Source organism: Armigeres subalbatus, chromosome 1 (genome assembly GCF_024139115.2).
Source record: "Armigeres subalbatus isolate Guangzhou_Male chromosome 1, GZ_Asu_2, whole genome shotgun sequence".
NCBI classification, from domain to species: domain Eukaryota; kingdom Metazoa; phylum Arthropoda; class Insecta; order Diptera; family Culicidae; genus Armigeres; species Armigeres subalbatus.
This window is the reverse complement of record NC_085139.1, coordinates 254145036-254161554: the sequence shown is the minus strand read 5'-3', so window position 1 is coordinate 254161554 and position 16519 is coordinate 254145036. Positions and strand designations below refer to the sequence as shown.

Sequence of the window (16519 nt, the reverse complement as noted above, 5' to 3'; positions counted from 1 at the left end):
AAACCTCGAGGAAAACTTGTGTCTTTCCCTTGGGGAATTGGTCAGTTCAGCACAGCTCCGGAACAAGTGCGAAAAATGAGTTTCTTTTTCTGACGCACGGCTCAATTTACCATAATCCTTTCGCAGGCTGCACAAAGCCGGACTTGAGTAAGGCAAGATGGCGTAGATAATTCGTCCAATAAGCTGGAACGACCTGAAAAAAAAAATTATGAAATGTGGCAGCGATTCGACCTACCTCTCTGAACGACAAAAGTAAAATGAATGTTTTTCTCAAGTCTCAAGAGTAATAATGCGAGCTGGTTAACAAAAAACAATTATTTTCAGAAAATCATTACAATGCTTTAAAAGCAAGCAAAGCTAAATTTATCAATAATCCTTGTAACAATTATATTTTGTAAAAGCTTTAGAAAGATTAAATAGTAAGCTAATTAGCTAAAGCTTTTACAAAATATAATTGTTACAAGATATTGATCAATTATTTTTGTCTAAATATGAAGATTCAAAAAAAAAAAAATGAAAAACCCACGGCATATCACTCAAAAAGACAGTATACGTGCTTTGTCTATTTTTAGAATTATCATCGTTTTTGGAACTTTTCAGCTCAGAAAACTTGTGTCGTTTCCTTGACAATCCCACAAATGCAATCAGGTTTCCCCTGTTTCTCCATATGGAACCCAGAGCAATTGCTCAAGATACAACACGTCGCAAAAAGGCTACTAAAACCTCTTAAAACGAACCGTAATTACCCCGCTCTGAGGCACAATTTCACTTATTGTTTGCCCTTGGCCTTTACATTCTAGTCGTGGCTTAAATCCCATACAATTCCGTCCTTTTTCAATTCTCTTTCAACGTCGTGACGTAATCTAAATGTTGTTTGTTCTTTCATTTTCATATTTTTATGTTAAATTAAGATGTAAACAATATGCACACCGTTGCCTAACAATTATAGCAAAAAAAGCTTTGCAATGAATAAATCAACTTTAATCCTCGGAAGATTAAATTAAAAATAATCCTAGCAATGAGTGGATAGATCGAATATGGTTTTAGCTTAAATTTTAATCTATTTAGCTTTTATATTTTTATCCGTGTACATTTTAATTTTAAAAAAATAGTAATTTTGTCTCACTTTTGATTAGATTAAATTAGACGTGTTTTGTGACCGTCACATGGTGAATCAATCGCTAAACGCACCTTTATTTTGACATGCATGACGTTCAGTACATTTTCGTGATCGACAGTTTTTGTTTATTTTTTTTCATGCGCCCGGCATCTGTCAATCAGCATAAAAAAATATTGCCCTCCATCGTGTGGTCTTCGAAAGTTTGCTAAAATTACCAAATATTTCAATAGAAAACAAGTGAAAATTTGTAATACATCAAACTCTAACTGCGTGACGTTCGAATTACAGTTAATGTTGCAGTAGTTATCGGTAAAAGCACTTTTCCTCCTAACGATGGCCCATAAACGGAAAGCTGACGGACAGGTTCCTGCCGAGGAGAACGACTTGCTGCTGATACGACCTCTGTGAGTTATTTACTTTTTGCCTTTTCCGATAATGCCGACGAATATTCGATTCCAATTTCATTCCAGGGGTGCCGGTCAGGAGGTAGGACGTTCTTGCATTATGCTCGAGTTCAAGGGCAAAAAAATTATGCTGGATTGCGGCATCCATCCAGGGCTGTCCGGGATGGACGCGTTGCCGTTCGTAGATCTAATCGAAGCCGACGAGGTGGATTTGTTGTTCATTTCCCATTTCCATTTGGACCATTGTGGGGCGCTGCCGTGGTTCTTGCAGAAAACCAGCTTCAAGGGAAGATGTTTTATGACCCACGCAACGAAGGCCATCTACCGGTGGATGTTGTCCGATTACATCAAGGTGAGCAACATAAGCACGGATCAGATGTTGTACACGGAGGCGGATCTGGAGGCCAGTATGGAGAAAATAGAGACGATAAACTTCCACGAGGAGCGGGATGTAATGGGGGTGCGATTCTGGGCGTATAATGCTGGACACGTTCTTGGTGCTGCAATGTTCATGATTGAAATTGCTGGGGTGAAGATTTTGTATACCGGAGATTTTTCACGTCAGGAAGATCGGCATTTGATGGCAGCTGAAATTCCGGCGATGAAGCCGGATGTGTTGATCACGGAGTCCACTTATGGTACGCACATTCATGAAAAGCGAGAGGATCGAGAGAGTCGATTCACAAGCTTGGTTCAGAAGATCGTTCAGCAGGGTGGCCGATGTTTGATTCCAGTGTTTGCGCTGGGCAGAGCTCAAGAATTGTTGCTGATTTTGGACGAATATTGGAGTCAAAATCCTGAACTGCAAGAATTTCCCATCTACTATGCCTCGTCTCTGGCCAAGAAGTGCATGGCAGTTTATCAAACGTATATCAACGCGATGAATGATAAAATCCGGAGACAGATTGCCGTTAATAATCCTTTTGTATTTCGTCACATTTCTAACTTGAAAGGAATTGACCACTTTGAGGATATTGGTCCATGTGTTGTGATGGCATCGCCCGGTATGATGCAAAGCGGTCTCTCTCGGGAGTTGTTCGAGACGTGGTGCACTGATCCAAAGAATGGTGTCATCATTGCCGGGTACTGTGTGGAAGGTACCCTTGCGAAGACTATCCTCTCCGAACCGGAGGAGATTACCAGCATGTCCGGCCAAAAGCTCCCGTTGAACATGTCCGTTGATTACATCTCGTTTTCGGCTCACACAGACTACCAACAGACAAGCGAGTTCATTCGGATATTGAAACCCGCACACGTCATTTTAGTACATGGAGAACAGAATGAAATGAATCGTTTGAAATCGCTCTCAGCGGAGTATGAAAGCGACCCCAACGCCAACATTTCATTGTACCCGAAGAATACGCACGCGGTAGAGTTGTATTTCCGAGGTGAAAACCGCCAAAGTAATGAATCTAGCTGTGAAAAATCCCGAAGAGGGCCAGAAGCTGTCGGTTCTGGTGAAACGGGTTTTAAGTATCATCTGTTGGCTGCGTCAGATCTGTCGAGTAAGTGTCTTTTCATGTTCATTTAATTACGAGTAATTTTTTTCAATAATGTTCGGAATCACTGACATGAGTATGTCGGTGGTGACCCAGCAACAGAGCATCCCTGGAAGGGTTCCATTGCCACGTTGAGACTGCTGCTGGAGCGCATCCGGACCGGGAACCGTGTCGTCAGAAACGACGGAAAATGACAAGAAGATTAAAATATTTGACTGCATCGATCTGTCGTTCGACGGTAAGATCGTCGTCATGGAATGGCAGGCCACCCTGTGAACGATATGTACGCCGACACGGTACTGGCACCCTGCTGCAGTCGGAACTGGGTGGCAGTATGGTGAAGGGAGCATCGGCTACAAAGCCGGACAAGATGCACTTCAGGTGCTTAATTGAGACGCTGCAGGAAATGTTCGGAGCGAGCTCCGTGCCGAAGCTTTTAAGGAGATAGCTTGAGCGTGACCGTTCACGGCAAACAGGTGACATCAATCTGAATACTTTGGTAAGGATTTTAATTTTTGACAGTGCATCTGTAGTAAATCTGATTTTATAATTTGAATTATCTATCCTAACAGGAAGTGTCATGTGAGCGGGATGAGGTGCTGTATCAAACGGTGAAGACGACCTCAACAAGTTGCACCAAATCTTGACAAAGTATCGTAAGTATTTTAAAATGCCTTCTTTAGGCGACCACACTCTAGAAGCACGTATAGAATCGTTTATCATATACATTTAATATCCATTTTCTCATTATACATACAAACAAATTGTATTACATCCCTTGAAAAAGTAAAACCGTCTTTATATCACCCTGAAACAGCCGAAATCAATCCTCTTTAAAGACCGTGTTCAAAGTGTGAAAACAGTATTTAGAATATTTGGGAACAGTCCCATTGCCCAGCTCTTCCCGATATGAACGCTTTTTGGGGATTGGTCTGCTCTATTATTTTTACCGGACTAAGGCCGGAGTGGCCTGTGCTACAAAAAACTCTCCATTCAACTCGGTCCATGGCTGCACTTTGCCAACCACGCAGTCTGCGGTCCGCAAATCGTCCTCCACCTGATCGATCCACCTTTCGCCCTTTTTGTAGATGGGGACACCTCCCATCCACTCCTGCGGCAGAACCTCATCTTTCCAAACCTTGATAATCACCCAGGCAGCGCTCTAGCCAGTGCCTCACCACCGTGTTTAAACAGCTCTCCTGGTGAGTTGAAAAGCTCCGGGAGCTTTGTTGTTTTTCAGCCGGTCGATCTCCTCCTGGATTTCCTGGAGATTCAGGCCGGAAGTTGCATGTCCTGCGCGCGTGCTCCTAGGTTCATTACCATACCGTCACCGTTGTCTGCCATCGCCATTCAGGTGTTCTTCTTGTTGCCGCCACCTGTGGATCACCTCGCTCGTTCGTAAGAAGGTTCCGTTTATGTCCCCACATATCGGGCTGTGGCACGTGGCCCTTACGTGGTTCAACTTCTCTGGGTTTCGTGCGTTATTAGCGTGGTACAGTTCTCCGTCCTTCACGGTCTCGATCTTCTGCTGGCGCTTTTTCTCCGGAAAATCGAGTTTTATCTGTACCGCCCGTTTATATCGTGCCTCGTTCGCTCTCGGCTGTTGCAATCGCCCATGCTGCATTCTTCTCTTCACTAACTGCTCACATTCGCCATCATACCAGTCGTTTCCGTCCGAGGGCGCCGTGCTAGTGCAGCGGTTGCGGTGCTACCTGGCAGATCGAATATCTCTCAGCCATCTTCAATAGACGCTGCGCCTAGCTGCTCTTCTGTTGAGATACCACTTCCAGCTACTGCGCGTATCCGGGACTATCTACCATCTTGTAGCCGCCCAATGTTAAGCCGCGGCGTCTGACTTCGACGCGTGTTGTACACCGTCGAGATTTTACGCAAGCATACTGCAACGAGGTGGTGGTCGGATTCAATATTCGCGTTGCAGTAAATGCGGGCGTTCGTGATGTCGGAAGAATTTACCGTCGATTAGAACGTAGTCGATTTGGCTTTCCCTTTCTTGGTTGAGTGATCGCCATGTGGCCTTGTGGATATTTTGCGGGAAAGAAGGTGCTTCGGACTACCATTCCGCGGGAGGCCGCGAAGTTTATGCATCGTTGGCCGTTGTCATTCGATACTGTGCAGACTATCCGGTCCGATGCCGGTCTTACATTTCCTCCCTTCCTACCTGTGCGTTCATGTCGCCGATGACGTTTGACGTCCCGTAATGGGCATCTATCGTATGTCTGCTCCAACTGTGCGTAGAACGCTTCTTTCTCGTCGTCGGTCTTCCTTTGTGGGGGCAGTGCGTTGATGATGCTATAGTTGAAGAACGGCTCAATCCTCAGCTTGCACATCCATTGATTGGCTGCACCCAATCACACGATGGCGCATCTTCCAGCACTATGAAGCCGGTTCCCAGCTCGTTGGTGGTGCCACAGAAGGTCGCCGCTCGATGCCCGCTTTTCCACACTTTCTGTCCTCTCAGCAGATTTCCTGCAACGCTACGACGTCGAAGTTGCGGGATGTAATTCATCTAGATTTTCCTGTCGCAACCTGCGAAGCTCCATGTTCAAGCTTCCAATCGTGATCCTTTATTCGTCGCCTAGGTCTTTGCCGATTACATTACATCGAGTCGTATTATCTCTTATATTTTTCGTATTATTGGTTTTCCAGGCGGCTTATTGGGCCTGCAAACCTCCTGTCTCGTCGGAGGGCCGTCATAGAGTCTGTTTGGTTCCACCTGACCAGTATCTTGGGCTCAGTGTTGTTATATCCTAACTTTCAAAAATCCAAAGAAAGAGATTCATAGACACAGTGCTCTTACATTATGCTGATTACTTGGCTGTTTAGCGCTATAGCTTGAGCATTCTTGAATTCAACCCTACGGATACTATCATGAGAAAAGCTTTCATGTTTAGTGACGTAACGCTAACTGGTTTTCCTAATTCTGTTTGGTTTTCTTATAGCTAGATACAATTAATGAAATAGTCTGACCTTAGTTTTCTGCTTTGGCATGTGGCTGATCTTCCGGCGAAATCACGAGACCTCGAGTTTTGGTTGGCCGCTTTTCGTCGTGATACGGAACACGGTTTGCTGTGTATTCTCCACTGTGTAACCGCTAGTCGTCAACGGCTATTTCAAGTTTCTCACAATTACGACGTCTCGCACGTGACAGTGTAATAGCGTACGGGCATTGCTTCGGATCCTTTTCAAAATTCGTTAAAGATGATTTCAGTCTCAAGCGTACAGATGGCGTCTCATTCTTACTGATGGTTTTCGCACACGCTTTGTTAACGCACATCACCGTGACGTTTGGGCCCGTAACCGGAATTGAAGCACCCACACCACGGCAGGAAGGAACGGCGGCCACATATCCACATAATTTTATTCATATTTCTTATAAGCAGTTCATTTTCGTCCCCATCGGTGTCGTATTTTTCCAACGAACAGTTGAATAAACATCATAATTGTCTCAACAACTATTTTTCGCGTTTCCGTCATGGTAGGTACGCATCATCGAAATCAGACGAAAATTCCAAATAATCACTTTAAAGTGGAAAATGATTTCCTATACTCCACCTCCACACTCATTCTCGCCCTATATTATGTTAATAGTTTTCTCATCGATAAATGATATCCGGAACGACGAAAAGATGGAAAGACACTTTTCTCTATTCTACCGGTGGCGGATGCAATCGCGGCAGCGAGAGACGACTTTTTTCAATCGAAAATGGCGTCCGGCAACTTATTCGAACATACAAGCATAGAATCGAATTGATGTTCCAGTGGAAACATATTTTAGTTATGTTTTCGAGTAACATATTAACGTCTCTAACCAGCGTCTAACATCTCACAGATTGTTTGTTGAGTAGCGTTGGCCGAGTTGACGTCACGGAAAGCGTTGGTTTATTTACTGCGTGGTAATCCGGTAATCCCAATGGAGCACGTTGTAAAGGGATCTGGGGTACACTATCGTTTTGGGTTCAACGGAACACCCGCGTTGAGCAGCGGGTTTTATACGCTTCGCCTTTCAACGTTTTCAATTAATTTCAACTACATTACCTTTTTGGAAGTAACTAGCTTATCTTAATAACTGTAGTGTCAAAGCTGCACGTGACTTAGTTAATCGAAGGTACATACAAAATGGTGATTAATTCGAATTCACGCAAATCTATATTCAGCACTTACAATATAATATTCACCGTTCTAGCTCACGTGTTAAGAGATAATTGGCAAATATTTCTGGTCAGTCAATTTAGGTCCTACAGGTACAGGTCTGAGTCGGATAGAAATAGTTTGGGGCTTTTAAATTATATTCTGTCTCCCAATCCGCTAGGTGACTATCTACAATATAAATCGCTATTCTGTATTCACCGATCTCTTTTTACACATTTAGGACCCTCACTGCTTCCCCTCACTCCCCATCACCCAATATATTTTGTTTTGTCGTATCGTTTTGCCTTTCTCGTACAACAGTTGTACCGAAAGGCTATCATTTCACTACGAAAACGATTTTTATAGAAGCCTCGAGACCCATAGTGTTATATACAAACGACTCAGCTTGACGAGCTGAGCAAATGTCTTCTGTCCGTGTGTATGTATGTGTGTATGTGTGTTTTTCAAGGGTTAAAGGCCATCAAAAATCTGCGCAGCAGACACTCGAGCATCCACTGCTCGAAGCGAACAGGATGGGCTCCTCCGACCTGCTAAAATGTGCCTCCCGGATAAACCGGTCCCTTATCCTCCTTGCCTCATCCCCAGGACCACGGGATCTGCGACTACTTGGGGGGTCGAGCTATCATGCACTTCTTCTAATATTCGGACCCTAGCTTAGGCTGGTTCCGACTGGCTGGCTAATCCACTGCTAAGTAACGTGTACAAGCTTAACATCTAAAACCCAAAAAATTTTGAGCGTGTACAACAAATAAACCAAAACAAACACCACATGGGCACATCGAAAACAACATAGCGGAAAACGGCATCATCAGGCTCAGCGAAAGCGAAACATTTCTCCACTCCAACACCTTATCCGCAAACAGTGAGTCGGCAGGCAAAGATTGTTCGTCTAGCCACACTCGAAGTGACCGAAGTTGAAGATTTCACCTGCACGAGAAACGGCGCAGGAAATTCATCGTTGTCGTGCGGATAACGGGACAACAGGTGCCAACATTTGCTGAACGCCGAACACAGGTCCGGGAGAGCTTTAATTGGCGAAATTTGGAACTACAGCCAGCACTCATTCCTTGGTTTTGCGCCAAAGGTACGTGGAATCAAATATATCGCATGGTGCCAAATAATGGAACTCGCTATTTCGTTCCCACTCAGATTGCTCGCTAATCATTCCGTGACCACGCGCGTTGTCTCGCCACAACATAGAGGTTGAGCGTTCAGAGGTGTACGGACGATTCTCCGGTGGTTCTCTACGGCGCGCACGAGTCGCTAGCGTGATTCCGTAAAACGTTGATAGGTGATACAGCAGAGCTAATTATGAAATTGAAAATTTCACATAATTCGCTGCAGGCTGATCAGCTCGTCTGGCACCACCAACAGGCTTTATCTAGGTAGCACCGAGAAGAATAGCCTTCGGAAAGAAGTGAGTTGTTGCTGACCACACAATGGACTATCAGAGCCTAACCTGAGGAATGCCTCAGCTTTTCTTTCTACTTGATTTTGATTTCCAGTTCCCGGTGCAATAGGGGCGGTATCCTACCACGATCCCGATACGCGACTGGGACGACAACATCAGGACTTTTCAAGGGTGCTTCGTAGATTACCAGAGGTGCGTGCATTGATCAGTGGGGCTGCTGTAAACACGTGGATCAGACGAGTAACGGGCACGGCTGTCGACACAACATCAAGGGTGCTGATTGCATCGCTCGAGTATCGTCGTGAAGCAGGTAGGCTCGAGCGCAGTCGAAACCGATGGCTGTCTTCTGGTCAGCGTACGTTGGACGTGTACCCTGTGCATGGGCCGAAGGCCACGAAGAAGAATAAAGAGTAGCAGCGGAAAGAAAAAAGAAGAAGCATGGTGATGAAGAAGTAGGAGAGTAGGGAGCAAGATAGTACCTGGGTGATGTACGATTCGAAAATAAAACATGCTTGTACAGTAATCAATTTGTGGCGTTTATTTTTGCTAGCCGGCCGACCAATGTCCATTCAGTTCCCGACAGGGTCGTTTCACAACAAACTGACGGCATGCACCTGACTCGAATCCTCCTGACTCCCCACGGCGTCGGTGGTTCCGGTGAAGACTTCCGCATGGTGGTGCCCCGACTACCGGCGGCTATCGCAGGTACGCTTTCACGCATTGCCTCGACATCGTCCTCGGGTGCCCTACGTCCCTAATCGCTTTCTTCTTTCTTCTGCAGGTTGGCTGTTCAGTGCCGAGGTCGGTCCGACGATTCGGTTGACAGAAAACTTCCGGTTCACCGGCGCCGCGACGACCGAAGCCAAACACTGCTCACTGCGCTGAATACTCCCCAGATTGGCACTTATTCGATCTCGCCTCCATCTACGCTGCAGCTCCGACGGTATTTGCGTCACGACTCTGCTTACCAGATTCCCGTGTCTTCCTCGTGACACATTCGCTCTGCGATATTATCGCCCTGGGACAAGCTTTCTCTACGATTTCCGCAAACCGCGGACAATGAGAACACCACATGCTCGGCGTCTCAACATTCTCACATTCTGGACATAGCGGGGAATTGGTGTCGAACCGATTAAATACTTCCGAAAGCATCCGTGGTCCGACAGGCTGTCAGGTGAAGTTTACTTCGCCATGCTTTCTTCATCCCGTCGACAGATTTGGAATGAGCCGGTGGATCCACCTTCCTTTCTCAGTACTGTCCCATTCTGCTGCCACATCGCCTTCGAACGATTTTCGCCACCTTTCTCATGTTTCCGGTGTCTCTCCACTGGTCACTCGATGTCTTCCGCCAGGGGTGATGCAAATGGGTACCATCCGGCGATAACATACTGCCTCCGACGATATCGTTCTATACACTTGCAACTCATATGGCCATCAGCCGGAACACTTTTCAGCTTTTCCGGTTCCGCGGTTTGCGTGCTTTTCGACGGAACCCCATACCGCGAAGTATCGATGACGAGACACTAACTGGAGCCTCGTGCTGCTTCGTGGGCCCTAACGTTTGGCATGATCCTCGCTATTACGATCATTGCCTTCGCCGACTTTTCGGATGCGTAGTCGACGTGACTGTTGAAATTTAGCCGGTCGTCGATCATCACTCCCAGGTGCTTCAGTGATCGCTTCAGAACAATCGCATGTCCTCCGACGATTCCATCCGCTGGATAGCCTTGCAGTTGCTGACTAATAGCACCTCCGTTTAGTGGTGAGCTATTTGGAGCTAACTCCATTCATCCAGCTCTCGATCGTGGCTATTACCTCTGTCGGACGCCTCCACTTCTTCGAGTGTCTCGCCCATCGCTGTTAATGACACGTCGTCCGCAAAACCCGATTTTCACTTTCCTGGGCAGCAATGTCAGGACTCATCATACATTCCGTTCCAGAGGTTGGGCCGAGTATGGAGCCCTGAGGAACACCGCTGTAACACGCATCGACTTTTCCCTTCGTTCGTGTTGTACACCAGGACTCTGTTCTCAAAGTAACTCTTTAGGATGAGGCAAAGATATTCAGGAACCGCATTCTATCAGCGCAGCGACAATGGCTTCAAAGCTGGCACTGTTGAATGCGTTCTTTACGTCTATCGTAACCACTGTGCAGTATCGATCTCCTCTTCGCTTCTGTTTAGATGCTTTCTCAGCACTCTCGAGCACAGTGCGAATTGCATCCACTGTCGATACTCCTTTGCGGAATCAAACTGCATGTTTGACAGTCCACGCTCACCCTCATACACTTCGTCAGTCTGTTTGGGATGATCCTCCAGAAGTTTCCCAACTTGTCTATCAGGCATATAGGCCTGTACAAGGCCGTATGTCGGCGGCTTTCCTGGTTTTGGCAGCAATACCAGCTTCTGGGTCTTCCATTTCTGGAAGAGTTACCTCGTCTGAGCACTTCTGGAGTACCGTTCTGAACATATCCGGATATACCAATTGCAGCTTTCAGGGCCCGTTTGGTATTCCATTTGGACCGTGCTTTCTTCATTTTCAGGCGCTTCGCAGCATCTGCCAGCTCATCATTGGACACTTGCCGACCATCTGTGATTGCTTCTTCTTCTCCGTACGGTATCGGTGGCCACGTAGTCGGATTGTGTTTCGGGAAGAGCCCTCCACGATTTCCTTCAGCATGTATGGGCACGTTTCAGCTGGCGTCGACGGGCCTTTAATCTTCGCCATTACAACGCTGTACGTCGCCCCAGGGATTGGCGTCTGCTTCTAGCATGCTCTTTGTAGCAATCTGACTCTAATCTTGATTGCCCGTTTCAATGGATTCTAGCTTCCCGGAACGCCGCCTTGCGCTCCTCTCTCTGGTTCGTCCTCGCTCTCTGTGCCCGCCTCCTGGATCTAAGACAAGCAGCGCTTAGTGCCTGGCCTCTCGTTTCACCAGTAGGCTGGACGCCGATTGCTCCTAGGCTCCAGTTTTCGCGGCATTGCGGCATCACGAGCCACTCATCTTTCTTATCAGTTCGCCGCATCGTCGTTCTCGAAACTGTTGTCCGGTCGAAGTGCCTCTATAAAGAGTCCTTGTCGAGGCTTTCGTCTTCCACTTCACTCAGCGTCACTCTTCTCTGTGTTGTCGCATGGTTTCGTTGCCCAATACTAGCGAGATCGCCTGGTGATCGCTATGGGTGTACTCTTCCTTCTTTCCAGTTCATGTTCGCCATCAACGAAGGACTGCAGAACGTGACATCGATAATAGACTCCCTCCCGTCTCTCGAAATGTGCTTACGGATCCTTCATTGCACAATCGTACATCTAGCTTCCCAGAGCTTCCAGGAGAATATACCCTCTTGTATTGGTGACTCTGCTGCCCCCTCCACAGCCCAGGCATTGAAATCACCCCCATAATGACCGCGTCCAATCAGGTTCTCGAGTTAACCGCTCTAGCATCTGGCTAAACTGGCTTCTCCACTGTCCACCTTGGAGGCGCATAGCAACTGCATACGTAAACGCCGCTGATTTTGACGATCACGAATCCCTCCATGAACTCTCTACCACTTCTTGGATAGGCAATCTGCCCATAACATTGCAGCCATTCCCGTTCTATCAGCCACCCAGTTTCCGTTATCAGAAGGAACTCGCTACGGATCTGCAAATATCGCTTCGTCACACATCGTTTCTGTTTTGTCTGCCATAACGTTGCTGTGCGGTATCGCAATGATTCAGATTAATCTGAATTATGTCCACTACTGACCTGCGGTATGCCTTCATTATCAGGGCATTTGTAGCCATCTGATGGTCATTCCGTCCTCTGGTGTGCAAAGCATGCACTTGGGTCTTTGCGTGCAGTCTTTGCAAAATGACCTGTTTCTCCGCATTCCAACACTTTTGGATCTGTCCGGACCTTGCAAGCTCCTGCCCGGTGTCTGTGGCCCCAAATGGCCGGAGCGAACTGTTATGACAGCAGCTCTCCGTGGGTGCGTTGCGCCACGGAGGTCTGACCAGAAGAGGCCGAGTCATGGCTTGCTGCGCTGATCGACACGCTGAGGTGTTAATGTATAATCGCACGCTGATGGTGACTTACTCAAACCCCATTTCCCTTCTTCTCTCATTAAAAAAAAAAAATCCTCTAGCATAGAACGCAATGATTTTTTTTACGTGGAGCTAATCTGACTTTTCTATATTGTGGTACACTTTACGATTGAAAAATTCATAAATATGATAGACTTTGATCGTTAATATCTTAGCCGTTTCGATGTATTTTCAATTTTCTTGAACCATTCGATCAGGAAGAGTCAACCTTCATACGATGTATACTGAAGTCGTTTTTTACGCGGTTTTTATACACGATCCTTTTTTATGCGATTTTATTTCACTGAATTTTAGGATTTACGCAGTTTTTTACGTTGTTTTAATTTACGCGGCTCATATCCTCCGCGTGACCAACTCAGTGTTACAATATTTACATGTATGATTCTTTACTTTTAAAACATGCTAATAGTTTAGCAATCGGCTCCGGCGAATCAGTCAATCTCGTATGGTGCATAAGCTTCTTCTTGCATAGCACTACATTCCAACTGAAACTTGGCCTGCTTTTCAACTTACAATCTATTAGCATTTCTTTAGATATTAATTGAAGCTTTCTATGCCTCCTTGCATCTTTACCATCTTGTGTTCGCAAAGTGTCGCACACTATGTCGAAATGTTTCCACCGAAAACAACCTAGATCGGATCAAGAATCGATCTCGCCATCTCTGGATTCTGCGCCATTGTTCGTAAGGTTGACTGGAAACCTCTAGCCAGCATAGATGTCAAGTTATTGCACAGGGCTTTTAACTGATGCAGTTCATTTCTGCTAAGTTACGCAGTTTTCTCTCGAAAGCTTGGGGCGTTTGACGAGCTTCTCGCTAACGTCTATTGTTGACATTCTGGTAAACTTTCTTCGGATCGTCTTTGCTGATTCCTAGGTGTCTGCGGAGTAAACGTCTGACGCAACTCATTTGAAGGAATAATAATATAATTATTATTATATAGTTATCAATAAACTCTCAAACTTTTTCGTCGCGTCTGTTGCACCGTCAACTCTGACTTCTCCATGGGATGACCTGACCAACAAACGCCGTTGACAGCCAGCTTTTACGATGGGCTTTTCTGTAATAGAAGCGAGCTTTAAGACTGACATAGTGCTTAGTCTCGGTCCCATTTCCGTCGTTGCAGCGGTACTCTAATTCTCTACGATAATTATTGAATTATCATTTGATAACTTTTCGGTGTGAAAAGTAGGCGATAACTTTTCAAATTTTTGAATCAATTATCATTCAGATGTAAACCTAACTAATACCAATTTAAGGTGAAGGTGGGTTGTAGTACCAAAACAAAGCTTTGAAAGTATTGGTACAATAAAACTGTCATATACTGTAGTATATTGGTGTCGTATTTATAAAAACATAAAATATTAGTAGGGTGGTTAAAAAAACGCCAGCTCAAAAACCAGTCAATGAAAAACCTGGGTGAGCACAAGCCGGTTCAAGTATGTATGAAAACTAGTATGTGAAACTAAACCTTTCACTACACTGGCTACAGCGCTCCCTCAAACGCTGGTGAAAAGAGAACCCACATAGCTGAAAGCAACATTCCAGAGACTTCACTGAACAGAAATTCGCCCGCAGAAAGAACCATTGATTACGTAACAAAAAATAGCATTTTATATCCTCACCCCATGTCACACTTTCTGTCAAGTATCTGCCCTGGTGCAGATATCGACACAAATTCTGACTATTTTGTTGAATTACACGTTTCACTGATTCCTTCTGAAAGCCTGATTATCATGCTAAACAAGGATGTTTTGATCGTTAAGTAATTTGCGTTCGATCATTTAGTATTTATCAATAACTTATTCCAGAAGCTGATTTTCAAAATGTTGTATGGTGGACTTCTAGTGCGAAGGTTTTCTACAACTCTGCCTGATGGTTTGTTTTTAGAATTCAACTAATAACGAGTTATAGCGCTAAGTATAACTTAAACTAAATTATTGAAATTTCGTTATCATTTTAGTCTAAGTTACTGAAAATATTCTGTAACTCGTTACTAGTGAGATCGAATGCAAATTCTAAATGATCGATAACATCTAATGCTAAGACTGGCAACCTCGATTGAAATCGACTTAACTATTGAACGACCATTCAATATGCATTGTCTATGGGTTAGCTCTTGAATATTTCATCAATTTTGTTAAGAAAATTGTTTGAGCTTTTTGAGTGGAATGTTTTCACTTGTCATAAGAAGTTTGTAAAATCCCATTTAATTCACCACTTAGTCAGGCAAGAACGAGACACTGAAGACGACCTACTTGAGGTCGAAATACGTATCTGTCAAGGTACAATTAAGTGGTGAATTAAATGGGATTGTACAAACTGTCTTATGACAAGTGGTATTTCATCAGTCTTATGGTCTCCATCGCCAGCGCCAATGACGGAGTGCCACAATCAGAATAATGTTAAATTCAACCTCGCCATATCAACTGTCAGTCATCAAACCTGGAAACGACATGTGCACGATAAGCCTATTTAAACCAGCCCAAACCATCAAACGACACCCAAATAGCGAACATCATTGAGGCCTGGCGGGCAAAATAATTTTGAACCACCCTAGTTATTAGTTTGCTCTATCGACCTTTGTTTACATTCGCTCCGCGATCGGTTTTCATAGTTTTTTCGGGCAAAAATAGCAGTTTTATAAAGTTTTCGGTTCAAACAATGACTGATCTCAAAAGTGATGTTTCACTTACATTCCATCAACATTTCAGGCTCTAATGTGCGAAGAAGTGAAAGTAAAACTTAATTTTCAATGCCCTTTGAGCAGAAGTGAGTGGTAATCACCAAATCGCGAACGGCTTTAAATTGGCACAAGATTGCTGATTTGATATAATTCGAGCCAGCCTAGGATTCTTCGGAGAAACATGTTCATTATCACAGGAAGTGATATATGAACAGGTTAGTAATTCGAATATTGAACTTTTGTTCGAAGCTGTTCGATGCATTCGAATGTTTGTATGGGAGAGGAGTGCGGAGGTGTGGGTTGACCGTGGAAGGTCAGGTGCCATATTGACGGCCACATCGTGGTACTCTTCCAACTATGTCCTTAATGTCAAAAATAAAGATCAATTGGATGTTTGGCATTGAGTTTTGGTGTCATGTGGGAAAATAGAGTTCAAAAGTAGTATAATCAATGCTGCGAATCGAGATACAATTATCGAACACTCTAACGAGTTTTATCGATCGATAATTTGGATATGTGATCGCTTGAGGTATTGTTCAATCTCAATTATTTGAAAATTTTATTTTCATCACCCTTTTCAAATGTTGGTCTTAAAATAATAAACATCACTGGGATCATAAGCTCACTCAATCTCAGCAGCGCAAGGATAAACAATGAAAACAGATTCACCTGGGCTTGAAACGCTTGCTTCAGTCTCATGGAACAGAAAAATCGAAAACCTGCGTACATACAGCTCCATGGTTCAACGTCATCTTTATGTACACCGATTAGGCCCTTTGAGTTTTATATTGTTACGCGAGACGAAAGATGAACATATTGCTTTTGAAACCGATAATTTCCTTGAAATCTGAACTCAAAATAAACTTGTCTGATCATAGAGTTTTTCAATCATGAACAACAAAATGCAAGTCAAAAGGTTGTATCTAAGATGTTAAACTAAATTGGTACCTAGTGTTATGGTTTGATCTCCAAGGAAACATTTTATGTTGTCAATAATCTAATATCTTTTACGTCCATTGAATCCATTTATCAAGCATCACAAATAGTAATATCAGTAAGCTGATCTTCAACATATCGATGTTGAACTTGCTAACAACCTTAGAACATGTGTTCAAGCTGTTGGCCCGACTCCCAGGAGGTCATTGGGC

The 16519-nt window shown here is 44.6% G+C and overlaps 1 pseudogene; it reads left to right on the top strand.

Moving 5' to 3' along the window:
• Positions 1–1246: 1246 nt before the first annotated feature.
• Positions 1247–9018, top strand: LOC134207216 (cleavage and polyadenylation specificity factor 73-like; annotated as a pseudogene).
• The last annotated feature ends 7501 nt before the right edge of the window (positions 9019–16519 follow it).